Source organism: Protopterus annectens, chromosome 14.part0 (genome assembly GCF_019279795.1).
Source record: "Protopterus annectens isolate FY-2018-M chromosome 14.part0, PAN1.0, whole genome shotgun sequence".
Classification (NCBI taxonomy): Eukaryota; Metazoa; Chordata; order Ceratodontiformes; family Protopteridae; genus Protopterus; species Protopterus annectens.
In genome coordinates this window covers 319,443,627-319,470,245 of record NC_056748.1, presented here as the reverse complement: position 1 = coordinate 319,470,245, position 26,619 = coordinate 319,443,627, and the positions used below count along the sequence as shown (strand labels likewise).

The 26,619-nt window shown below is 41.6% G+C and overlaps 1 protein-coding gene across 11 annotated transcripts in view; it reads left to right on the top strand.

Annotated features, from left to right (window-relative positions):
- Window positions 1-26,619, top strand: part of PLEKHA1 (pleckstrin homology domain containing A1) — a 2,820,639-nt gene that overhangs the window by 2,245,685 nt on the left and 548,335 nt on the right. The window lies entirely within an intron of this gene.

Genomic DNA, 26,619 nt, shown 5'->3' with positions numbered 1-26,619 from the left:
AGTAGCTCACACGCACGCACACACACACACTTTGAGAAGAGTTTATACACCCACACAGACACTCCTGGGGAAGGCTGGCGCAGTTTCTCCAGCTGTGCTCCTTTCTCCTAGACTATACGGTAGTTCCACTTGCCACCATCCACTAATACTTATCAGCTACTCAAAGGCCCTTAAAAGATGCCCAATTATTATTGTGCAATATTATTAACCAATTGGTAGTTGTGACCAAACAGTCAAGGCTTATTAGAGTGACTTGGTACAGGATCAATATAAGCATGCAATATACTCTTAAAGCTTAACTTATCTCTACACAAAATAGCCACAGTTAAAAGGGTTTAAAATATTTAATAATAAATAGTTAAAAACACAAGACAATACTTTCTACCACACAGTGCTAGTCAAGAGTTCAGTGATCACAGAGAAATACTTAAAATAACAGAGTAGTAAAGTTCTGACATCACAGAAAAACAGTCTAATCTTTCTAGTCCCTAGCTATTTCTAAAAGAAAACACAGGTCTAAGATAACTTACATATGAACACGACAGTGCTGTGAGTTGGGTGATCAAGACAAAAATGCTTTATGCCTTCTGATTCTCTCTGTTTAAATTGCTATTGCAGTCCTGATTCCTATTACATCATTTTTTTACACTTTCCTGGTGTTCCCAGGCTGACAGAAACGGCATTTACATTCTTTTACACCTAGGCAGAAACCAGAGCAATAAAAGACATTCCATATGTAAATTCTGGTCATTAACTTTAACCTTAAAACAATAGGCAGGAAGCCTACATCTAGCCTGACCAGAGCCGAATTGTAAATATCAAAGACAGTCATGAAATAATTTCAATTTCAAAGGACAGAGAAGAAATGCTTGACTTAGCTTTCTTTACAGCAGAGGGCAAAGTTGCTACATTGTTTTGAGTTCAACATTTTACAGCATATTCTTTCATTTAAAAAAACAAGCCTGTATTTCAACATTTATATTTACAAATGACAGAATTATGTACCAAATTCTATTTGACTAGGCTGGCAACCTTCACCCATCTCTACCAGTCTTCACACCCCATTGGGGAATTTTTTCTTGCTTTAAACTGATATTAGAGAAAGTTAATAACTGTCTCAGTTATGAAAAGCAAGTCCCACACCAAGACTTCCATTTTCTCTGCGTCACCTGTTTAGGCCAAGACCACGATGTTCCAGGGTGTCAGTTCTGTGCCCTCTTTAATGCTCGTTCTATAAAAACAAGAGCTGATATTGTAACTAGGCATTTTAGTCAGTCTTTCCAGCAAAGTGAAATGGCGTCAGTCTCTCAGGCAGTTTCTGACTTTCCTAAGAAGAAAAAAAGGCAAAGACAAGGATAGGCCTCAAAAAGGTAGGCCCTCTGACGACCCCGGACTACCATCCACCCTTTCTCAAAGTAAGGTTACAGCTGAACTCAGTGAGGCACCTTCGCAGCCCCTGACGACAGCCAACGATCCGCTGCAGGCCTCTACCAAGACCCTTTCAGAGTCCAGTATGCCACAGGATCAACCTCCTCCTGCCGAGATGTCATTTGTTCCACACGCGGTTGGGTCCAGAGCTGCTTTGCAGGCACCAGCTTCTGCGGACCCCCCCACAGACATCCGAAGTCAGGATTAGACCGAAGACAACGCCGCCGGTCAAATTTACTTTATATAAGGCTACTGAACCAAAAAGATCCCTCCACAGGGCCCCAGCCACTGACCTACTACTAGCCAGCCAGCCCCCTCAATCACAGCAACATCTCAGAATGGCAGAAGACCTGATGACTCTGATCAGGGGTAGCCAATCTCCCCCTCCCACACCAGCCAGAAGAAAAAGAGACACCCCCCAGAGGTCCTCAGAGATCCAGAATCAATGGATTCAGATCTGGAGGAGTCAGACATGGAAGATCAGCCCTTAGCAGCATTCAAGGACTCTGATGCTGATGATTCCATCCCCACTGCCCCCTCCCCCCAAGGACCTTTCTTTCAGGGAAACTTTAAATACTCTCAAAGAACATTTTCAGTGGGAGGCCCGAGACTACTCCCAGTCTAAAAAGAGACTCAAGGAATTTCTAGATCTGCCTCAGCATAAGCCTCTGGGCATTCCTCCTATCCTGGATGTAGTAGACAATGTTTTTCCTAGAATCAGCCCTATCTCCAGACTCTCTCCCTCCTGCATCCAGAAAACCTGATAGATACCACAGGGTGCAAGGCTGTCGGAAATACCTATTTAAAAATACTTTGCAGACCCTGAAGTAATTACTCAGGGCCCTAAGGGAGCTACAGCAAGCTGTTCTAAAACCCCCATCCCAACTGACAGAGAAAGCAGAACTCTAGACATGATGGGTAAAAAGGTTTACACCTCAGCCACTTTAGCCATTAGGGCTTTTAACTGTCAATTTCATATGATCAAATTCCAGCATAATGTGCTTGAACTCATTAAACAGAAAATATCTGATTTGCCTGGCAGTAACACTACCAGAAAATTAATAGACCTCATAGAGTTAAGCTCTCAGGTAGCCAAGCATTCCTTACATTGTGGTTTTGATGCCTTGGAAGCCTTTACCAGGGATGCAACTACAGGATCTGTTATCAGAAGGCATGCCTGGTTAAGGGAGCAACCTTTGCCTGACCAGGTAAAATCCAAACTTTTAGATGCCTCTTTGGATAAAGAGCAGTGGTTTGGCCCCAAGGCCGAGGAGGTCATCAAGAAAATGGAGGACAAAGCCAAATCCATGGAGACTGTCAAGAACGTTTTGCAGGTACAGCCTCCCAGGTTCAGCAGAAACTTCCTTACCAAGCACTGGTCCTTTCCCTCTCAGGCTAGGCCAATTCACAGAAAGGGATGCAGAGACAGAACCCGTAGGCTGCAGACACACAGCCAGCAAAGAACTAGGCAGTGGTCCACAGCCCATCCAAGACAGGGGAGTTCTAAGCTCTCTTCCTTCACCAGAGAATCACAGTGACTCCCTCCCCACCTCTCTGCCCCTCAGGTCTTCAGACAAGCTGGGAGGAAGACTTTCCCTCTTCCTAGAAAACTGGCAGGCCATCACCTCAGATCTGTGGGTTCTGAAAATTGTTACCAGAGGGTACAGATTCTGTTTCAAAGAAAAACCAAAGAGATCAGGTTGCCCCAGACCTCCCTACAAACCAGACAGCAGAAGTTATTCACCAGATCCAAAAACTTTACATCCAGGGTGCTGTAGAACCCGTGCCCAAGGAACAGACCGGGAAGGGATTTTATTCAAGGCTGTTCCTGGTTCCCAAAAAGAGGGCACATGGCGCCCTATCCTAGAACTCTCTACCCTGAATCTGTCCCTTCTGGTTCCAGAATTCAAAATGTTGACACTACAGAAACTACTGCCTATGCTCCTACCACAATCCTGGCTAGTGACCATAGACTTGAAGGATGCCTACCTGCATATTCCTATCAGAGAGTCCTGCAGGAGTTACCTAAGGTTCAGAGCAGGGCCCAACACTTTCAGTTCTCAGCAGTGCCCTTTGGCTTATTCACTGCTCCCAGAGTCTTTACAAAGTGTTTGGCTCCAGTCATTGCTTACTGCAGACAAGAGAGCCATACACATTTACCCCTATCTAGGCGACTGCTTCATTCAGGCAGAAACCAAGGAAAAACTCCTATAGGACCTCTCCTTTGTGCAGACCATACTGACCCCATTGGGGTTCACTGTAAACATGGAGAAATCCCAGCTGCTTACCCACACAAAGGATTACTTTCCTGGGCACTTTCCTAGACACATCCAAGCAAATGGCCTCCCCCTCCCCCAAAAGCAAACTTTTCTGCAGTACTGCTTCCACCAGCTGGTGCAAAACACCCATCTCACAGGCAGGCAAATATTACAAACCCTGGGATACATGGCCTCCTGCATCCTGCTGGTACCCCTGGCCAGATTGCATATGCGGAAACTGCAGTGGTACCCAAGGAACCACTGGTGCCAACACTCCCAGTCTCTAGAGCACAAACTACCACTAATCCCTTGCTTAAAGAAGGAGCTCCTCTGGTGGGCTTAGGCTTGCTCCCTAAACAGGGGACTTCCTTTTGTCCTTTGCCCACACAAGCAGACCTTGACCACAGATGCCTCAGACATTGAATGCAGAGCCCACACTGGAACTCTGCAAACCCAAGCCTTTTGGGAACAGGAAGTTCTAGGTCTACACTTCAGTATGAAAGAAATGCTGGCAGTGCACAGAGCTATTCTAACCTTTCAAGAGCATCCATCACCAGGGGTACTCCTAATCAGGACAGACAACACCACTGTCATGTGGTGCATCAACAAATAGGGGGTCACGCATTCCTACCCCCTATGTCGCCTTGCCATGGAAATCTGGCAGTCAGCATCGAATCTAGGACTGCATCTCTAGCTCAATACCTCCCAGGGAAGCAAAACACCCTGGCAGATCACTTAAGCAGATAACCATGGACCCCCACGAGTGACAGCTGCATAGGGAGACCTTCATACAGATAATTCACATTTGGGAGGAGTGAGGAGTGAGACATAGACCTTTTCGCAAGCCACCAGAACCGTCAACTGGCCAAGTTCTGCTCAAGACAGTTTCACCCAGAAGCCTGGAGGATGGACGCCCTCTCCTCCCAGCCTGTTTGTGTACGTCTTTCCCCCACTTCCTCTGATACTCAGAGTTCTACTCAAGATCATAAAAGAAAGACCAAGGGCTATCCTGATTGCCCCAGACCGGCCAAGGCACCACTGGTACCCCATGTTCTCACCTCCCTTTACCCTGCCCTCCACCGCAGACCTTCTCACACAACAGGGAGGGAAGCTCCTGCATCCAGGCCTTGCCACACTCAAGTTAACAGCATGGCTGATTCCTCAAAGACAGTTAACATTGCAGCCCTCAGCAATCAGATGCTAAATATTATTAAGGAGGCTCGCAGACCCAGCACCAGAAAATCTTATTCCTCTAAATGGAAGAGATTCACCTGCTGGTGCTCCACTAGGAACACCACCAGCTGTAACGTGTCTTTACCCCGGTTCTGGATTACCTGGCAGAGCTCCTCCATAAGGGTTTGTCTTACTCCTCTATCAAGACTCCTGCCTCTGCTATCTCAGCCTATGTCCAAGCAGAACAGCCATTATTCTCCCAACACCTCTTAAAGCAGTTCCTCAGAGGTGTGGCTCACATCAGACTGCCAAGAAGACCACCTGCGCCAGCTTGGGATCTAAACTTTGCCCTGGTAAAGCTGACTCCTCACCCCTTTTGAGCCAGTTTCCTCAGCAGACCTCAAATACTTCTCTTGGCAGACTGCCCTTTTGCTAGCCATCACTTCTGCTAGGAGGGTATTTGAGCTCCAGGCTCTTATGGCCACTGAACCCTTCATCATCTTCCACGCAGACAGGGTCTCTCTAAGAACCAAACCCTTTTTCATGCCTAAGGTGGTCTCTGAGGTGACCCTCAACCAGGCCATACACCTACCTTCTTTCCTAAACCAATAAATAGAGGTGAGAGAATTCTGAATATCTTGGATGTGCACACACAGTTGAGATTTTACCTTGACAGGACCAAATCAGTCAGGAAAACTGACCAACTCCTAGTTTCATTCGCCCCTGGGGCAGAGGGGAAACCCATTATCAAGCAGACCATTTCCAAATGAATCTCTCATTGTATACATTTCTGCTATACCTTCCATGGAAAGAGTCCTCCCAAAACTGTCAGATCCCATTCCAGAAGAGCAGCCTCTACCTAAACAGCCTTTCTGAGGGAGGTTCCTACCAAGGAAATTCTGGAAGCTGCTGCTTGGATATCTGTCCACATTTTCACCGAGCACTACCAGCTGGCTACTTTCTCCAAAACCTGTCCTGCAGGGCATCCTAGCATCCCCATAATTGTGCAGCTTTCCTCCAACCACTTCCTCTGCTTTGGGATTCTTCACACAAATGATGACTGCAACAGTGAAACATGAAGAATATAGTAGAGTTGTGTACACTTACCATAAATGTAGATGTTTGCGTGTATTCACTGTTGTAATCCTGTTTCCCTCCCACCTACCCCCTTTTTCTTAACTGTTGTATGTATCTTCTCTGGGGCTCCAAGACCATTGGGGCAAGAAAAACTGATGTAATGGCTTCGGCTGTCTCCCTTTGTAGCCCTGACATCAGCCACACTCACAGAACAGCCGATGCAGGAGGGAAACCTTTACTCTGGTACTAGGGCCAGCCAAGGGCTACCCAGCATGGATAACCCACAAGTGATGACTGCAACAGTGAATACACTTGAACATCTCCATTTATGGTAAGTGTACACAACTGTACTTTCTCCATATTGCAACCCATCAAAAATTAGTTTGAATGCATTGTGTTGTAAATCAGCGACAAACTGCAAAATTTCAGCTTTACCCCCTCACAAGTAAATATTAAATCATCTATAAAACGAAAATAATGTTTAACATATTTCTTCACAAAACTATATTTACGCAGGCATTCTGTCTCAAAATAAGCTATGAATAAATATGCATACATGGGGGCAAAAGATGCCCCTATGGCTATTCCTTGTTTTTGTCTGAAAATTTCATTAATAAATGTGAAAAAATTATTAGTCAAGAAAAAATGTGTCAAATCAATCAAATAATGTGTTAATGGACTATCCCCCAAAAATACATTATGGCATAAAGTCTGTCCTTATGTTGGACTGACATGTATAAACTTTTGACATCCAACGTTACCCAATACATGTTTTTGTTCCACTTAACATGGGAAATCTTATCTACAAAATCAAAGCTATCCTTTATGTAAGAAGGAATTCTCAAGACATGTGGAAGAAAAATGTTATGTAACAATAGCCCAATGCCATGTAAAAAAATATTTACAGGCTGAGTGAGGTTGATGGAACACATTAGGGATAAAAAAATCAAAAGGAAGACAAGATTATAGCGTGTCATTTTAAAGATGTGCATATTAGTGATTTTTCTGTGCTTCAAGGTTGTATTTTAGAGCAAATATTTGTTAAAGATGATGATGAAATTATTTTGAAAGAGAAATTGTATAAGGAATCTGGTTTTATTCTTGAGTATGATACTATGGTTTCTGTGGGATTGAATGGAGAGATTAACTGGAAGTATTTTATCTAATTATTTGGTTGTATAATTGAATAATTGACTTAGATTTTGTAAATAAGGGAGTAGATTTTTTGATGAATTTTTAACTCTTTGAAGGTCTTGTAGAGAGGTGCTAGAGAATTAGTGTTTTGGGTCTGAGCCAGTGGTTTTGGAAAATGTTTTCTAGTTGGTGCCAACAAAAGAATGAGCATCCATTCAGGGCTAGTGTTTCTTTGATTTTGCAGTATTTGTGAGAGTTACTATCCGGGTCTGTATTAGATCATTGAAGTGTCAATACTTCGAATGGTCTAATATCGACCTGAAAACAGTGAACGCTGAAAATAGCAAAGCTACAGATAACAGAATTTTTTCCTAGGGAAAGAATTTGGTTGTCCATTACTGTGGCTTCGCTATTTTCAGCACTGTGGTGGAAAGCTACAAGTTGGGTTCAGGTAAGTCTGCGATTGTGTGGACATTAGGGTTAGGGTGGGGTATGTGGGTTAGGGCATGGGTGAGGTGAGTGTGCGATAGTGACGGACCTTAAGGTTAGGGTTTGTGTTAAGGATAGTGGATAGATAGTACTGTATGTACAGTTTAGTGTAGGGTTAGATGTAGGATTTTAAGTGTATGTGTGTGGATTGCTGTTTTTTGGTGTGCTTGTGTTGTGTGTGTGTGTTTCTCGGAACAGTGAATTTTTTCCTAGGGAAAAAATTTGGTGTTCTGAGCCTTCGATGTATTTTAGAGTTCGTGGTTAGCAGTTCGAGGTTGTGGTATTCTACGTTGAGCTGTTTTGATGAACTGATATAGACCCTTACTATCCCATGGCTTGTATTGCTTCACTATCAAGGTTCATTTCCTCCTCTCTCAGTGCAGTTTTATGTCAAAATGTTTATAAAAGTGTTTCTGCATAAGAAGCCTCTCAGAAAACCAGCAGCTCCTCTTAGGGATCTTAATTTTGAGTTAGAGTTGCTAATACTTGGGATCCTGTTGAATAGTTGACAGCTTAGGTTGTCGAATGCTTAATCATCAACACCTAAGCGTTGAATGCTTACAATAGCGCTCAGCCACATCATCAAATTCTTTCCTCGGGAAAGAATTCAGATGGCCGTTATTGGGGATTTGCCCTTTCCCCAATGTAGTGCAATCTCGGAGTTGGTATATTTAGTTAGAGAGTGGGGGGGGGGTGCAACCCCCAACATTGGGGTGTGAAGCCCCCCACTATGTTTGGGTGTGTTTGTTTATTTTGTTTACGGACGGCCACCCAAATTCTTTCCCGAGGAAAGAATTTGATGATGTGGTCGCTATTTTAAGCGTTCAACGCTTAGGTATCGATGATTTAGCATTCGACAACCTAAGCTGTCAATGTTATGATATAGACGCTAATACTTGCTCCATTTGAATCAGCTCATGGGTTTATTTGAAGTTCTTGATATGGAAACAGTCTTACTCATTGCTCTGACATCTAAAAGAAGAGTATCTGGAGTTGCAGGCTTTCATGGTAGGGTCGACCTTATCTAATTTTCCATAGAGATTGGGTTTCTCTGGGGACTAATCTTTCCTTTTTGCCTAAAGTGGTATCCAAGTTTACATTAAACCAGTTTATCAGTCTCCCTGTTTTTTTTTTATCCCCAGAACTGAAAAATGAGGGAGAAAGGATACCTCGTACCTTGGATGTCCACAGACAACTCTTGTTACAATATTTGTAGAACAAAATCATTCAGAAATTCTGATTAGTTGTTCATTTTTGTTAAAGTAAAAAGAAAGGACATCCTTGTCAAAGTAGATTGTTTCCAAATAGTTGTCTCAGGCTATTATCTTTTGTTGTTCCCACCACAAAAAAAAAAAAAAAAAAATCCAGGTAGGAAAAAAATCCAGGTAGGGTTAAGTTCTCTCCTAGGGTTTGGCTTTATCTGAGGCTTTTTGGAAAGGGTTGGTTTCTAGACATATTCTACAAACAGCAACTTGGACTTCTATGCATAATTTTGCAAAACATTATGCACTAGATTAGGTATAAGCCAGGCTTTGCTAGGACCTTTCTCTAGGTCCTCCTGGACCTTTCTCCCAGTTCTTTTAAGCTATGGCAATCCACCCATATAGTTTTAGCTTATGCAGCAGCAGTCATGATGATGAGCATAGTATAATTGTGTAAGTAAACTTACCACAACAATAAACGTTCAAATGATTACATCCTTTATATTGGGAACCATGAGGGTTTAAATTCAACAGGTGCCAGAAGCAAGAGGTTCACACTACAAAAATTGGTTTATTGCTCAAACCTGCAAACAAAATGTACAGATAAGCACTTTTGTCATAAATACGTAGAGACGTCATGAGATAAGTACAGAAAATGAAGCTGCCATTTAAAAACTTGCAACAAATCATGTGACTGAGTCTGCTAAAAATTTTAAAAGAAACGTTAACCATTTTATACAAAATTCCTTAAACTATCCAAATCTTAAAAACATCACCTTCGTAAACATTAAATAAATACAAACATCTAAAACATATTATCTAAAATATGCTTCAAGTCTTAACAAACAGGAGATAGAAATTGTACCATTAATGCCTGGTACACAACCTGCATTTAATCTTAGTTGCCAGGCAAGCTCTTTTTTTTCTAATAATAAACCCCCGGGGACCCCCCCCTGCCACTTTCAGTATGCTATTCAACTATAACAAATTTAAAAACATGATCGGGGTAAATGTTAATATGTTTAGGCAAAAATTTTTTTCATTATTTTTTTGTATCATTCAAATGTTCATAAACTCTGTCTACATAAAAGCGCAGACAGCCCTGGCATAATGCAATATAAACCACCCCTTTTGTTAGGCAGTTGAATCTACGTTGGATATAAACCCTTCTCCCATTAATAATAAAGCTTTCACCAAGAACAATTTCTTTGCAAATTTTACAGTTATGACATTTAAACATGCCCTTTGCTTGTATAGAGGGCTGGCATTTTAACACTTCACTCTAAAACAGATGTTAATGAAGTACCTTTTCTAAAGACTAAACTTGGTCATTCTCCCAACTTTTTGTTACCACCAGCATGTTCATTCAGTACAGCCCAGTTCTTAAGTATAGCTGTTATAGCACTACTGTCATTAGAAAAAAGTAATCAAACTGGCGGCATGTGTTGACTTCACAGGTGTAACTGTATCCATACTGGAATCACAGACCACATTCTCACCCTGGTTACCCTCAATAAGAATGGGGGCAAAATGCAAGGTTGTTCTTATCTGTAGCACTTCATTTAGTATATAATTAACAAAGCCCCCTGGGTAGCCTCTTCTCAAGAACATATCCTTAATGTTGTTTCATTCTGCCAAAAATTGTTCAAACAAGGTAACCATTCTTGCCATGTGTACAAATTGCCCCTTTGCCACTGGTTTCTTTTGGTGAAGAGGATGCGCACTAGAGTAATGAAGAAAATTGTTTGAATAAGTAACCTTTCTATAAATGCCAGAGGTATACATACATTTTTTCATGGACTTTAACTAACAAAATGTCGAGTTAATGAATACCGTCTGGCCCCATTTCATATGTAACTTGCAAAAAATCCATTGTGTTATTCAAATACTGAATAAATTCTGTTATCAAATTCCAAACTAAACACACGTCATCTAGGTACTTTGTATATAAATGCCAGTAATCCTTACATTTACTGTTAAGTACAAAGTGTTTTTCCATTTATAACATAGTAACGTTTTCATATAGTGAACCACAGGCCGACCCCATAGCTATACCTTTTGTCTGCAAAAAATATTGCTGATAGAAAAAAATATATGTTTTGCAAAACAGTTGACAAAAGCTCAACAAAGAGATTCACCTTACAGCCTGGTTACTATCTCCTTTGGATTTCTTGGTTCTTGTATTTCAGACAAGTGCGGTCTGTTCCACTATTGTAGATCCATACGGGTGTATATACTTTTAAGAAGCTATCCAAGAGCTTACACAAGTGTATAAATACTGAGCACGTGCAAGCTAGACTGCCATTTTGTAGTTAGATGTTGAGTTGTAAGCATGTATGTATGTAAGTTCTGGTTAACTAGTTTGTTAGTACTTAATGATGTTGCTATCCATCCTGATGTGTTTGTATGTATTAAAGTATCTGAACGAAATCCCAAACCTTCTTGTTATATGTGTTAGAGATGAACGAGCGACACAGTGTCGGAAGCGGCATGTCTGAAAGGACATGGAATGAGAAGAAGCATACCGAAGGGGCATGGAGTCAGAAGCAGCTTGGCTAAAATGACTTAAGGCACTTGTTTAGATGCTGGTGAAATATACAGGAGCGGATCATCCCAGAAATGCACAAACTTTGCAAAACAGATCAAAAACAAATTTCAGCTATTAAAACTTGCTCAGCACTATTTTTTTTTGCGTAATATGAAACTGCGCATACAGAACATTCTAAATCATTTTCGCATAAACAGATATGTATGATATTAATAAAAATATTTAAATTACTACGGAAAATGTTTGAAATGCAGTCCATATTGCATAAAATGAATAAAATAAAAGGTGGGTCTATATCAGAACATCGAAGTATTACTACATCGAATGTTCTAATATAGAACCATTTCACTTGAAACACCATAACATCGAACATGCAGAACAGCGAAATCTTTTCCCTGGGAAAAAATTTGCTGTTCCAACAAACATACACACAACACAAGCACACCAAAATACATAATCCACACACATACACTTCACAAAACCCTACACTAAACCATACATACACTACTAGCTATCCACTTACCTTAACCCAACCCTAACCCTAAGGTCCGTAACTACCGCACACTCACCTTACCCGCTCCCTAACGTCCTTATCGCACACTCACCTTTCCCGCTCCCTAACCCTAAGGTCCCTATCGCACACTCACCTTCGTTTGCATACTTACCATAACCCAGTCCATAACCTTCGCGCCACAGTCGAGGAAATAGCGAAGCTAGAGAAACGGCCCAACAAATACTTTCCCTAGGAAAATATTCAATATTCTGCAGCTTCGCTATTTTCAGCGTTCGATGCAAAGGGTTCGATATTAGAACATTCGAAGTAGTAATACTTCGATGTTCTAATATAGACCCATAAAAGGCAACTACTGCATTTTCACAAAGCATATGTATTTATCATGTTAAGTAAAGATGTTCAAGTTATCAGAAATGTATAAAGTGTTTGCAGGTTTGTGGAGTGTTACAGTAAAGGTATTTTGCAAAGTACAGTCATTACAAGGTATATTTTGCAGAATACAACCATTGCAGAGCATATTTCGCAAAGTACAGTATTTTGGAGAGTTTATTGTGCATTTGAATGTTGTTACAAGCTCACAGAACAGTTTGTTCATACATAATTACAAGGGCCATGTTTTCAGTGTGTTTGTGTATACTTTGTGGGCATGGCAGATGGATTTTGAAAATCCAGTGCACTTGAGTTTGACAATAATATTGCTGAGACCTGGAGAGTGTTTGAGCAAGAATACATTTTCATATAGGCTGCATTTTCTGATAAAGATGACCATACAAAGGCATTTATTCTGCTTAATTTAGTTGGGTCAGAAGCTATGGAAAGGGAACATTCGTTTGTGTATGCCCCTGCTGTCTATACAGGAGAGGGGGGGGGGGAACTGTCACATTGTTGTACTGGCTGAGTCAAGGGAAGACCCAGAGTGCTTGAAATGTAAATTTAGAGAAATGTGTAACCCCCAGAGAAATGTTACACTAGAAAGGCACTTATTTCACACAAGGGATCAAATGCCTGGTGAAACTTTTGCAGCATATAACTGACCTGAGAAGTAAAGCTAAAACGTGCAGATTTGGAGACTTAAGGAATGAGTTGGTAAAGGACAGACTTGTGTGTAGCATAAAAGATGATGCTGTGAGAAAAATGTTGCTTCATGTTAGTGATTTCCTTTTGAATAAGGCCATTGAGATTTGTCATATATACAAGCTCACAGAAAAGCACACAAATATGCTTACAAATGAGAACAGCTCTAGAAGGCACAGTGGTAAAGCTCATGTTGATAGTATGCAGCATGTTATTTAAAGAAATGGGCACAAGGACATGGCAGCAACTGTAACCCCTGCAGCACACACTGATAAACCCCAGAACTTTCTAGCAAATCCAGAGTTCTCACAGTCTCAGTGAAATATAAGACTGAGTCAGCAAACTCAAAGCATGGGCCCCAACCTACTTTCATTGCCAACTATCGTAATTGAGGTGAAAGTCATGAATCTAAAAGGGAGAAATGTTTAGCTTTTGGTCAACAATGCCACAAATGCAATAATTTCAAAAGATTTTGTAAATCAAAAGGCCCAGATTTTTTTATTAAAAGGGAATGTTTTAAGAAATGAGTTGCTCAGTTAGAAAGCTGCAACCCTAGTCTTTATGTTGATGGTTTGTCAGTGCTTCGTGAAACAGTTAGTGCAGTAGATCAAAGGGCAAAGAATGAAGTATTTTGTACTTTTCAGATATGGTCTTTTAACCAGTACATACACACAACATTGGTTTACATATTTTCGTTTTTTAGATGGCATTTTTATCGTTTGGAAAGATGACCAGGTGGACATCAAAGGATTTGTCAAATATATCAACCAAATTTGTGCATATTTTAAATTCACATCTAACCATTCTGGTGCATCAATTATTTGGATGTGACCATTTTTAAAGACTGGAACAATAAAAGGTTCCTTTCAAAAATTTTTAAGAAGGAAACTTTTTCTAATAGTTACCTTGACTTCCAAAGTTGTCAAACCCTGCATAATAAGAAAAACATTTTCAAAGGGCAGCTCGTGAGAGCTGCAAGAATGTGTTCCAGCAGAGAGTTATTCCTTAATGAAGTTAAATGTGTAACTGGCATGTTTAAAGTTAGGGGTTACCCTAATAAAATTTTGGACAGTATTGTCAAAGATATGGTTGAAGGGGGGGGGTAAATACAAACCACTGCTTCACAGTGGTGAGCTAATTACAAATAACAAACATTCTGAAAGGTCAGGGTTCAATATGAGTATGGTCATACCATTTGGTGAAGGAGAAAAAGCACTTAAGGGCATAATAACGAAAAATTGCAGCATATTTAGTGGCAATTCAGAGATTTTTAGTATTTTAGGACAGGCACCAAACTTTGTATACAAAATAAGTAAAAACATTAAATATCTTATAGAACATGCAACCCTACCCAGACCAATGGTAATCAAGGGTACAACTAAATGTGGTTGATGTAAGCAATGTCCCTTTATCCTTGACAGTGTTCTTCTTCTTTCGGCTTGTCCCGGTTAGGGGTTGCCACAGCGGATCACCTGTCCACTCATGATTGGCAGTGGAGTTTTAAGGTGTCAAGTTGCCAGCCTGGCGCCCAACCTTCCACAGAAGGCACACACACGCAGTCATGCCTAGGGCCAATTTAGAGTGGCCAATCCACCTACAACATGTCTTTGGGATGTGGGAGGAAACTGGAGCACCCAGAGGAAACCCACACGAAGGAGTACATGCAGACTCTGCACAGAAGGCACCCCAGCCGAGGATCGAACCGGAGAACCTCTTGCTGTGAGGCGGCAACGCTAACCGCTGCACCACTGTGGCTGCCCTCCCTTTATCCTTGACAGTGATGTGATATATTTAAAGGGAAGTAGACATGGTGTTAGCCTACAAAAAGGCAATTGTAATACAAAGGGTGTTATATACATTTCTGTTTTCTAAACATGCCAAAATTTTTATGTGGGCAAGACAGAGAGGAATTTTAGATCCAGAATATATGACACACGTGCCATAGCCAAAGGTAACACTAACAATTCCTTCTACAAACATACACTCACTTGCCAATGGGAAACAAAATTTTAATTTGGAATATTGGAAGTAGTCCCACACAGCATAAGAGGAGGTTGGTGGGAACTACAGATTGAATTAAGAGAAGTTTATTGGATTATAAGATTGAATGCAGTAGCTGAACCAAGATTAAATGAGCATGTATCGTTACCAGCTTTGAAGAGAGAGGCTTTAGATTTTTTAAAATAAATTCTTAATTAACATTCTTGAAATACATATCCATATATTTTTTATTACGTGTTCTAGCATCAGGTTCTTACACACCCGCTTATTTAAACACAAACGTTTTACTGTTTTTTGTATGGTGGGCTGATTTTGTAATGGTAGTTTTATTTATGTTTTTGTATCTGTGTTTTTTTTAGGTATGTTTTATACCAAAGCACGTTTTCACAGATATGCCTGTAAATATTTAAATATTTAATTGGTAGTTCAATTTACCGATGAATATAAGGGAGGTGACCTCACTGCTGTATTTAGTTCTGATGAAGTCCTAGAAATGTTATTCAAGGAATGAAAGTGCTTAACTTGATTTTATGGAATAAAGATATTTCAACGTAATCATCTGTGTGGAGCTTGTGGTGCTGGTTTTCCAACGGACACTATTTTTCTTGTTTACTGTCAGCTGAATAGCAAACCCACAGAGCTCGAAGTTGATACAGGTTCCAAGTGCAATATTATGTCAGCAGAAACATTTGCTAGTGTGTGTAAAGGTGAAAAGCTTGTTGCTTATGGAGGTGAAGAAATTCAAATCAAAGGCTCATTAATGTTTTCATATTACTCTGCTGGAAGAAGCTACAGCTTGTTATTTTATGTGGTCAAGGGGCACATCCAGTCATTATTAGGGCTCAGACAGTTTAAAATTGGGACTGGTTTCATTTAATAAGGAAGTCCATCATGTTAGCTTGAAAGACCACTACTCTAATTTCACCCAGTATATTTTTTCCATCTATGCTGATCTGTTTGAAGACAAATTAGGCAAGCTTTCAGCTGTGTACTCCATGAAGTTAGACCCAGAGGTCAGTCCAGTTATTGGGTCAGCACGTAAAGTTCCAATAACCATGTAGAACAGAGTCAAAGCCGTGTTTGATAAAATGTTGCAACAAGGTGTGATTTTTCCAGTTGAAACTCCTGCTGAATGGGTATCTTCCATGGTGGTAGCTCAAAAGAAAAGCTTATGACATCAGAATATGTACTGACCCACAAGATTTGAAAAAAGCACTACAAAGACCTCATTTTCCAATTCGCACAGTCAGAAAAGTTGCAGCCTTGATGCCAAATGCCACTATTTTTCATAGCTGCAGAGAGTTCATTTAGGCGAATTCAGATTGACAAAAAAAAATCATCATTGCTCACTACTTACAGTACTCCGTTTGGCAGATACAGATCTTTGAGAATGCCATTTGGGATAAATTCTGTAAGTGAAGTCTTTCAGCATGCAGTCGAGCAAATTATTTCTGGGTATCCTTGTGCTATTATAGTAGACATAATGTTAGGAGGTCCATGATGAAACTGAACATGACAGAAACCTCACAAAAGTTCTAGAAAGGACATATCAAGTGAATCTTAAGCTCATCCCCACAAATGCAAATTCAGGCTACAAGAGGATGTTCTTCGTGTTTCACTGTTGCAGTCATTACATTTGGGTAATCTGCGGGCAGGTTGCCCTCAGTCAGCCTGATTAACAAAGTCTTGGGTCCTGTGTCGGTTGCTGTCCCTTCTTCCATGACGTCAGGTTGTCAGGGGTATAAAACATGCAGCCGACGCCATTACATCAGTCTTTCTTGCCACGCGATGCCCAAAGCAGAAGCAGTTCATAAGTGCCGGTCGGCCAACTCCTGAAATTTACGTTTTCGAGTTTCAGAACTGAAGTCTTCAACTAAAAAGCTATGTACCCCGTTGGGGAAACTTTTTCTTGCTCCTTACCAATGTCAGTAAAAGTTAATAATTGCATTACTTGTGGGAAGCAAATACCTTATAAGGATTTTCATTTGTACTGTATTCCTTGCCTAGGCCCTGACCACAACGTACCTTGCTGTCGGTTTTGTGCTAAATTCAATCATCGCACTATTAAGCGTCGGTATATTTTTGCTTCTAAATATTTTGGCTTACACTTTAATTATCCAGAAATGTTGTCGGTTAGCAATCTGATTACCGAAATACCTAAAAAACGCAAAGAAAAAGACAGACAGGCTGTCAAGGTCCAAAACTGACGACGACGCTTCTCCTAAGCCAGTTCGCCGGTACTCAGTGATGCGTTTTCGCAGTCCCTGATACCCGCTACTTCTGATTCGCAGGCCTCTACTGAGACCCATTCGGAGTCTGGTATGCCGCGAGATGCTTCAATTATGGAACCCGTGGCTGTCTCTACCTTAGATGGGTCCGGAGCCGCTGTGCAGGCACCGGCTTCTGAGGGTGTTTTCAGGCCTACAAATTTGTATTTTAGACAGACGTCATCTTCAAAATTAAGGCCAAAATCTAAACCTATGTCTAAAAAACAGGGGACTGGGCCACATGTGCAGGCCCTATGCCTAAAAAACAAATGATCAAAATGGCTGAAGATTTAATTACTCTGATCAGGGGTAGTCAACCCCCCCCCCCCTTCTAAGAGGCCTAGGCAAGACATTGATTATGAATCTTCTGAACAGGATTCTGTTTCTTCTGACTCTTCTAATGAGCAGGATTTGTCTAGTCCCACTTATGAGGACTCTGATGCAGAAGATTACATTTCTTCTGCTTCTCCCCTTGAGGATTTTTCTTTTGGGGAAACTTTACCATACCTTAAGGGAACATTTCCACTGGGAAAGTCAGGATTTCTCTGAATCTAAAAAGAGACTTAGGGATTTTCTTCTTCTTCCTCAACATAGGCCTTTGGCTATACCTCCTGTTGTAGACATTGTTGATGATGTTTTTTCAGAATCTAGTATGGCTCCTAATTCTCTGCCTCTGGCTCCTTGTAAGCCAGCAGATACTACAGGGTTCCTGACTCCCACAAATTCCTTTTCAAAAATCCAATTGCAGATCCTGAAACCATTTCTCAGAGTCCCAAGGGCATTAAGGCTTCTGCTGCTAAAAATCCTACCCCTTCTGATAGAGATTCCAGGGCGCTGGATAGATGGGGTAAGAAGATTTACACTTCTGCAACCGCAACCTTGGCAATCAGGGCTTTAAACTGTCAATTTCATATGCTTAAATATCAACAGCATATCATGGGACTGCTTAAACAGAAAATGATGTTAATTTCTGACTGTGTGGAAAATAAAGATTTACAGGATCTATTGCATTCAGCTGAACAAGTTGGAAAACATACTTTGCAATGTGGTTTTGATTCTTTGGAAGCCTCTTGCAGGGCTGCTGTAACTGGATCTGCACTAAGAAGGCATGCTTGGCTCAAAGAGCAAACTCTGCCTGATCATGTTAAAGCAAAATTGTTGGATGCTCCTTTACAACAGGACCGTCTCTTTGGTAATAAGGCTGAAGAAGTTTTTAAAAAGATGGAAGATAAAGCCAAATCTATGCAAATTGTGAAATATTTCTTACATGTGCAACCTCCAAGATTTAGTAGGCACTGGTCTACTAAGAACTTGTCCTTTCCAATTCCTTCGAGAGCCACTCAAGTCACACCCAGACATTACAAAGGCTCCAGGTTTCAGTCACAAAGGACTTTTAGAACAAAACAATGGGGTGCCTCCTCCTCCAAATCTGGAAACAATATGACACCTCACTATGGTAAGCAGCCTCAATGACTTCCCTCTACACTTACCAAGCACTTACCTTTTAGCCACCCCTTTGGGGGGAAAACTGGCACTTCATGCAAGAAACTTTCAGCTTATAACCCAGGACAACTGGGTTTTAAATATAGTATCCCAGGGATACAGATTTCATTTCCACACGTTGCCAATCCCAAATGGATGGCCAGACCTGCCTTCAAATCAGTGGGCAAAGGCCCAGAAACAAGTACTGTCCCTCATGAAGATGGGGGCTATTCAACCAGTACCAGAAGAGGAAAAGGGACAAGGTTTCTATTCAAGACTTTTCCTGGTATCCAGAAAAGACAAATCACGGCGTCCAATTCTGGAATTATCTACTCTAAACACATTTCTGGACATTCCAAAATTCAAGATGCTAACTCTTCAACAGTTACTTCCTATGCTAGGCAAAGATGCCTGGTTGGTAAGTCTAGACTTAAAAGAGGCTTACCTGCATATCCCAATCAGGGAATCTTGCAGAAAATACCTCCACTTCAAAGCAGGCTACTTGCATTACCAGTTCTCTGCACTGCCCTTTGGCTTATCTACTGCGCCCAGGGTCTTCACAAAGTGCCTGGCTCCAGTAATTGCATTTTGCAGGCAAAGAAATATCCAAATATATCCATACCTGGATGATTGTCTACTTCAGGCAGACAACAGGGACATTCTTTTAAATCATCTGGCATTTGTAAAAAGGGTTCTAACTTGTCTAGGGTACACTATAAACGAAAAGAAATCACAACTGGTACCCTCTCAAAAAATTACATTCCTGGGTGCAAGCTTGAATACAACTGCCCAGATGGCTTACCTTATGCCAGAAAAGCAAATTCATTTGGTAACTTACTTCAAACATGTGCCCACAAAACCCATGTATCTGCAAGACAAATTCTGCAAGCCTTGGGGTTCATGGCCTCCTGCATTTTTCTAATTCCATATGCAAGACTGCATATGAGGAAACTTAAGTGGTACTTAAAAAGCTTATGGAGTCATCATTGTCACAGCCTGGAAACAATGATTCCTATCATACCTTGCCTGCAACTAGAGTTCCTATGGAGGGCAGAGGCCTGCCACCAAAATAAGGGACATCCATTCACTCCACCCCCTGTCGCCCAAACCCTAACTACAGATCCATCAGACTATGCTTGGGGGGCTCATCTGGCAGGGAAGTGCATTCAGGGCAAATGGAGCCCAAATCAAATGCACCTTCATATCAATCTGAAAGAAATGCTAGCTGTACAGAATGCACTGACAGACTTCAAGGACTAGCTTCATCCAGGACAATTAATGATTTAAGACAGACAACACCACAGTTGTGTGGTACATAAACAAGCAGGGGGGTACGCACTCCTACCCCCTTTACAGGCTAGCCATGGCATTGTGGAACACGGCCTTGACCTATCAAATACAACTACAAGCTGAATACTCTGACAGACAAACTAAGCAGAAATGTCATGGACCCACGAATGGAAACTGGAACCATGGATTTTCAACATATTGACACGCAAATGGGGGAGTCCAGACATAGATCTTTTTGCCTCACCCCAGAACTACCAATTGTACAAATTCTGCACAAGAACTCATCACAAAAAAGCCTGGAAAGTGGATGCTGTATCCTTCAGCTGTCAGTCTATGCCTTTCCCCCTCTGCCTCTGCTCTCCAAAGTTCTACTAAAAGTCAAACAGGACAAACCAAAAATGATTTTGATTGCTCCAGACTAGCCTCGCCAACACTGGTACCCACTCCTGTGCAATGTGTCACACCTTCCACCGTGGCACCTACCTCAACACCTTACTTACTCTCTCAGCAGAACAACCAAATTCTGCACACTCATGTCCAAACTTTGAATCTTGCAGCGTGGCTGTGCACCTAAATTCACCCTTAGCATCACTCAGCAAACTTGTGCTGGATGTCATTTTGGAGGCAAGAAGGCCTAGTACTAGAAAATCTTATGCTAACAAATGGAAAAGATTCTGTGCCTGGAATCAATCACAAGGAATAAGCACAGCAGTGCCCAATATTCCTCAGATTTTACAATAGTTAACTGAGATGCTTCACAAGGGCCTGTCCTTTTCTTCCATAAAAATCTATGCCTCAGCTGTTTCAGCTCATTACAACACAGAACCTCCCCTCTTCTCTCATCCTCTGCTAAAGCAGTATCTCAGAGGGGCCAAAAACCTAAGACCACCCCAGCCTGGGACCTCAGTTTTGTATTGGAAAAACTCACTCTCCCTTCTTTTGAGCCAGCTGCTACTGCAGACTTAAAATTTCTGTCCTGGAAAACAGTTTTCCTTTTAGCAGTCACTTCAGCTAGAAGGATTTCCGAATTACAGGCTCTTATGGCAGTAGAGCCTTCCATCATTTTTCATGAGGACAGAGTGTCTCTCATAACCAATCCATCCTTCATGCCTAAGGTGGTATCCATTGTGGCTCTTAATCAGACCATTCATTGCCAACTTTCTTTCCCAATCCACAAAACAAGGGGGAACGGATTCTGCATTCATTGGATGTACACAGACAACTTAGATTTTACTTAAACAGAACAAAATCTCAAAGAAAATCTGAACAACTACTGGTGGCATTTGCTGCATGGGCAGAGGGAAAGGCTATTTCAAAGCAGACTATTTCCAAGTGGGTAAGCCATTGCATTAATTTCTGCTATATGCACCATGGTAAAGCTATCCACCAGGGGATCAGATCTCATTCCACCAGAGCGGCATCTACTTCTACAGCCTTTCTCAGAGGTATTCCTACCAGAGACATTCTAGAAGCTGCTACCTGGACCTCAGTTCATACGTTCACCAAACATTACCATTTAACTTTCTTCTCTAAATCCAGAGCTGGCTTTTCCACTGCTGTCCTGCAGGGCCTTATAGCTGGTCCTAATGCTGTATAATTTCCTCCACCCTACCATAGCTTTGGGAATCTACCCAAATGTAATGACTGCAACAGTGAAACACGAAGAACATAGTACAGTTGTGTACACTTACCATAAATGTAGATGTTCGAGTGTATTCACTGTTGCAGTCCTGGTTACCCTCCCTCCAGCCCCCTATTTTTCTCTGACTATACCTATACTTCCTTTCACTATGCTTATAAGCCCTTTTGCTGTATTTGCCTTTGGGATTGGAGATATATTTTTTGTGTTTTTAATTTTATTTTCTCCCCATTTGGGGGGCACCTGACATCTGGGGCAAGAAAAACTGATGTAATGGCATCGGCTGCATGTTTTATAGCCCTGATGACCTGACGTCATGGAAGAAGGGACAGCAACTGACGCAGGACCCCAAGACTTTGTTAATCAGGCTGACTGAGGGCAACCTGCCAGCAGATTACCCAAATGTAATGACTGCAAAAGTGAATACACTCGAACATCTACATTTATGGTAAGTGTACACAACTGTACTTTACTTATGTCGGTTATTTATTTACAAGTACAGGCCTACGACCAGACCCTTCAAAGCAGACAGTCATTCTCGAGATCCCAGCTCCAGATAATGTTCAAGCCCTGCAACATTTTCTTGGCATGCTCAACTACCTAGGCAAGTTCATTCCAGACTTGGGCCGACTTTCAGCACCCATTCGAGAGCTGACACGTGAAGATGTGTCCTGGTCTTGGTTAGAGCAACACCAAAGAGCATTTTATGTCCTGAAACAGAGAATTGCTAGTCCACCAACTCTCAGCTACTATGATGATCACAAATCAGTTGCACTTTCCTGTGATGCTTCGAAATTTGGTCTTGGTGCAGTCATTCTGCAAGAGGATCAACCTGTTGCCATGCATTGAGAACTCTTACCCAAACTGAAATGCAGTATGCCCAGATCGAGAAAGAGCTTTTGGCAATTGTGTTTGCATGTTCAGAGTTCCATGATTATGTTTATAGTAGACCTATCCAGACCGAGACAGACCACCATCCTCTAGTCACTATCTTGAGAAACCCAAATGCATTCAGCTCCAGCCAAACTACAACACATGATGCTGAGATTGCAAAAGTACAATTTCAATCTTGTTTACATGAAAGTAAAACTTTTTTATCTTGCTGATACCTTCTCCAATTGCTAAGAAACACCACAGAACCGCATGGAAATAAGAACCTTTATTTTGAAGTCATGGAAGTGAGAAAATTTTTCTTCCACAAGTCTTGATGAGTTGAAATCATAAAGCCACAGATCCAGTTTTATAGAGGCTCAGTCACCTTATCAGTCATGGATGGCGTCAAATGCCATCTAGTTTACCTCAGGAAGTGCAACCTTATTTTCCATACAGAGATGAGATTTTGTCTGACAAAGGTATCATGAAAGGTCCGAAAGTAACTGTTCCAGAGTTCTTGTAACAAGAGTACATTATCTTGCATCGTGGTCACCCAGGAACCAAATATACCAAAAGAAGGGTGAGAGGATTAGTATTTTGGTCATGTCACAAGACATTGAGAACACTTTAATTTTGTTCAGTGTGTAGTAGTACAAAGCCAACAGAACCGAAGGAACCATTTCAGCTTAACTAAATTCCGGAACTACCTTGGTTGAGATTAGGCACCGATATCTTCAAGTGGAATGATCAACATTTATTTGGTGTTAGTTGGTTCGAGACTGACTTAACTTCCTAACCTAGCATCAAGTAGTGTCATTACTAAGATGAAGCATCATTTTGCTGTACATGGGAGTCCACACAAAGTTATTTCTGACAATGGCACGCAGTTTACAAGCCAGTAGTTCAAATGATTTGCTGAAGAATGGGACTTGTCACAAGTAGTCCAGAGTACCCGCAGTCAGATGGTTTGGCAGAACGTGCAGATCAAAGTGCAAAACAGTTACTTGAGAAGTCAAAATGAGACAATAGTGATGTTTTCCTAAATCTCTTGAAACTCAGAAATGTTCCTTGTGATAAACATCTTGGTTCACCTGCTCAGAGACTTCTGTTGAGACAAACCAGAACCATATTACCAATCAGTAGTCAGTTGTTGGTTCCATGTGTCAAGATGAACAGGTTAGTGAAAGCCAATCTGTTGAAGAAGTGCCTATCCCAGAAGTCCTACTATGATAAGACCAGCAAACCGCTCAATCCATTATGAGAGAGTAGTAGTAAGGATGCAAACGTCCAACAGTTTTGATCGGATTGGAGTCGTGAAGAATATTGGTCCAGAGCCAAGATCATACATTGTGGAATCAGAAGGAGCAACTTTTAGGCAGAATCGGAAACATTTGAGATTGGTGTCTGAGCCTGTACCACAGCACTTAGCCTGTGAGAAAGACTGTTTATTTCAGTGAGTTGTCCGGTGTTCCAATTTCAGAGGAAGTTCCAGAGGACATTCCCATTCCTGTGACGAATCCAGAAGTTCCTGATAAGAGGTGTGCACCACAGACCGATCCTATTGTTAAATTTGGCCCAAACTGTTATGAGACATGGTCGAATCACTAAACCCTGTAGTAGATATGAAGGAACATGAAAATTGTGTTTTGTTTGCATTGTATATAGCAATGCATGCTTAGCTCTGATATTGTTTTTTCAAATGGCAGTCTATTTAAGAGGGAGAATATAGATCAGTGTATGTGAGTATACCTTTAAGAAGCTATCCAAGAGCTTGCACGGGTGTATAAATACTAAGCATGTGCAAGCCAGACTGCCATTTTGTAGTTAGCTGTTGAGATGTAAGCATGTGTGTAAGCTCTGTTTGTCAACTAGTTCATTTATATTTGATGATGCTGCTATCCTTCCTGATGTGTTTGTATGTATTAAGTCATCTGAATGAAACCCCAAGCCTTTTTGTTATGTGTGTTAGAGACGAGTGAGCGACAACTATCATGTTTCATTTGGCAACTATTTCCATTTTTCATGTAGGAGAGGATCACACTTGCATTGCCTCATTGAAATTATATGAAGTCTTTTAATGAGGTACTTTCCTGCCTCAACCACCTTTAAAGGACCCTCTTTCACCTTGGGATATTATGATGTTCTTCTGTAGATACATTGCAGTATTCATAACATGAGGGAGTGCACTGACAGCTGACTTGAATGTCTGGCCAGTATACAAAAGTCTAATGTTGCTGTAGGGTACATGTAGCATCACAGGCAGAATCAGTCCTATGTCCGTCATAAAATGACATCACGTGTAAAGCTGACGTCAGCACATGCCAAGCCTCAGAACTTTTCTGCCTCCAGTCAGTACCCCTTCTCCGGTTACTGCTTGTCAACGAAGCTGCGGATTCTGATCAGATAAGTGCCCCGTTAGGGGGGTTTCTTATAGTTTTATATGCTACTGTTGTGGTTGAGGTTACATGTCAGCTAGGAAGGGCAAGTGTCAATGTGGAAGGCAAATTCCACGTAGACTCTCACGACTTGTGTCTCTTTTACCTAGGCCCTGACTACAGCCATACCTCTTGCTTGATTTGCAAGGCCTTTGTCCCCAAGACCCAGTGAAGGCATTTAGCTTCTCTTAATCTGTACCTAGAAAACCAATGCCTTAAGCACCTATATCGCAATATGGAAGCTACATCAGGCCCTTCAGATGAGCCGCTGATTAAGAAGGCCAAGGAATTTAGGCCTGACTTACCCACTACTCTTACAATTCTGGACATTTCTCCTGAGTCCGATGTTGGCCCAGAGACCATTTCAGAGTCAGCAAGTGATCCTTCCAGGGTACCAGTGTGGAGGCCATGAAGGATCCTACTAGCACATCCTTGGGGGATATTCAGGCATCCCCTACAGACGTAGCAGGGGAAACCCAGGCTCATTGTTACTGAAGGCTCGCATGGCATTCCTCAAATCATTGTTCGCGAAGATGTCCCTAGCAGTATATTTTAGAGTGCAGGCCGACGTCGGGTCCCTCATCCTTCCACCGCTTGGGTGCCCCACAAAAGAAGAAGCTGAAAACTTAAGTATGCTTCTTCTTTTACCCAAGAACAGCCTGTAAGCCTGCAGATTGGCAGCCCTTCTCTCAAGGGCTCCTTAGTGCCTTCATGGCCCTGAGACAATCCACTAGTTTCTCTTTCCCTTCTTCCTCCTTTCATCTTACTTCTCCACAAAAGAGGATTATGGTTGAGGTTTCATCTGATGAAGATGATTCTTCTTGGGATGAATCCTTGGCATACTCGGCCCAAATTTCATCACCCTTAGGATATGCTTCCCCGAAAGAAGAATTCAGTGGCACAGATACTCCAGGAGAGCATATTTTGTTTGGGGAGACCATTGTTAAAATGAGGGTGTCTTTGAATGGGAATGCTCCCAGGTGTCAGAAATTCAAAAAAGATATTATGACCTGCAGATGGACTCCCCTCCTCCATCTGCAGTTCCTTCAGTGCTGCCAGCATTTTTAGATGCTTTTTCAGCAGCCTCTAAGTGCCCTGACTCCCAACCCCCTGTCCCTAAAAGGCCAGACAGGTTTTACAAGGTGCCAGAGGATTACAAATGCCTGTTTGAATGTGTGTATTTGCTGATAAGCCCTCCAGGATGTTGCCCTTCACCTCCCTTTTCCATTCAGACAAGGAGAGTAAGAAAGTCTATACTTCTGCTACTCTGGCATTTAGGGCCATAAACTACCAGACCCATATGGAAAAATATTCTTTAGCCCTTCTCTCTGATGCCTGTAAGTAAATTTCAGAGCTTCCAGATCCTCTCAAAGGCCCAGTTATCATACATTCTAACCTCTTCTGCTCACATTATATGCCATTCAATTAAGTGTCACTACAATGCAGTGGAGGCATCTGCTAGAGCTGCTGCTTTTGGGTCGGTTCTCAGGAGGTACTCCTGGCTTAGACTACAGCCCTTACCAGATGATAAAAAGGCAGAAGTTATGGATGCTTCCCTTGACAACAAGGCCTTGTTTGGTTCTTGTGCTGCAGAACTTGTTAAGTCCTTACAAAAAAATGGTAAAGAGCTACAAGACCTAAAACACGTTTTTGTGTCCCTGGTTCCCAGATTTCAGAGGGACAACCCCTCTAAAAACCCCTTTATTAGAAAACCTTCCAGAACTCAGTCTTCCAA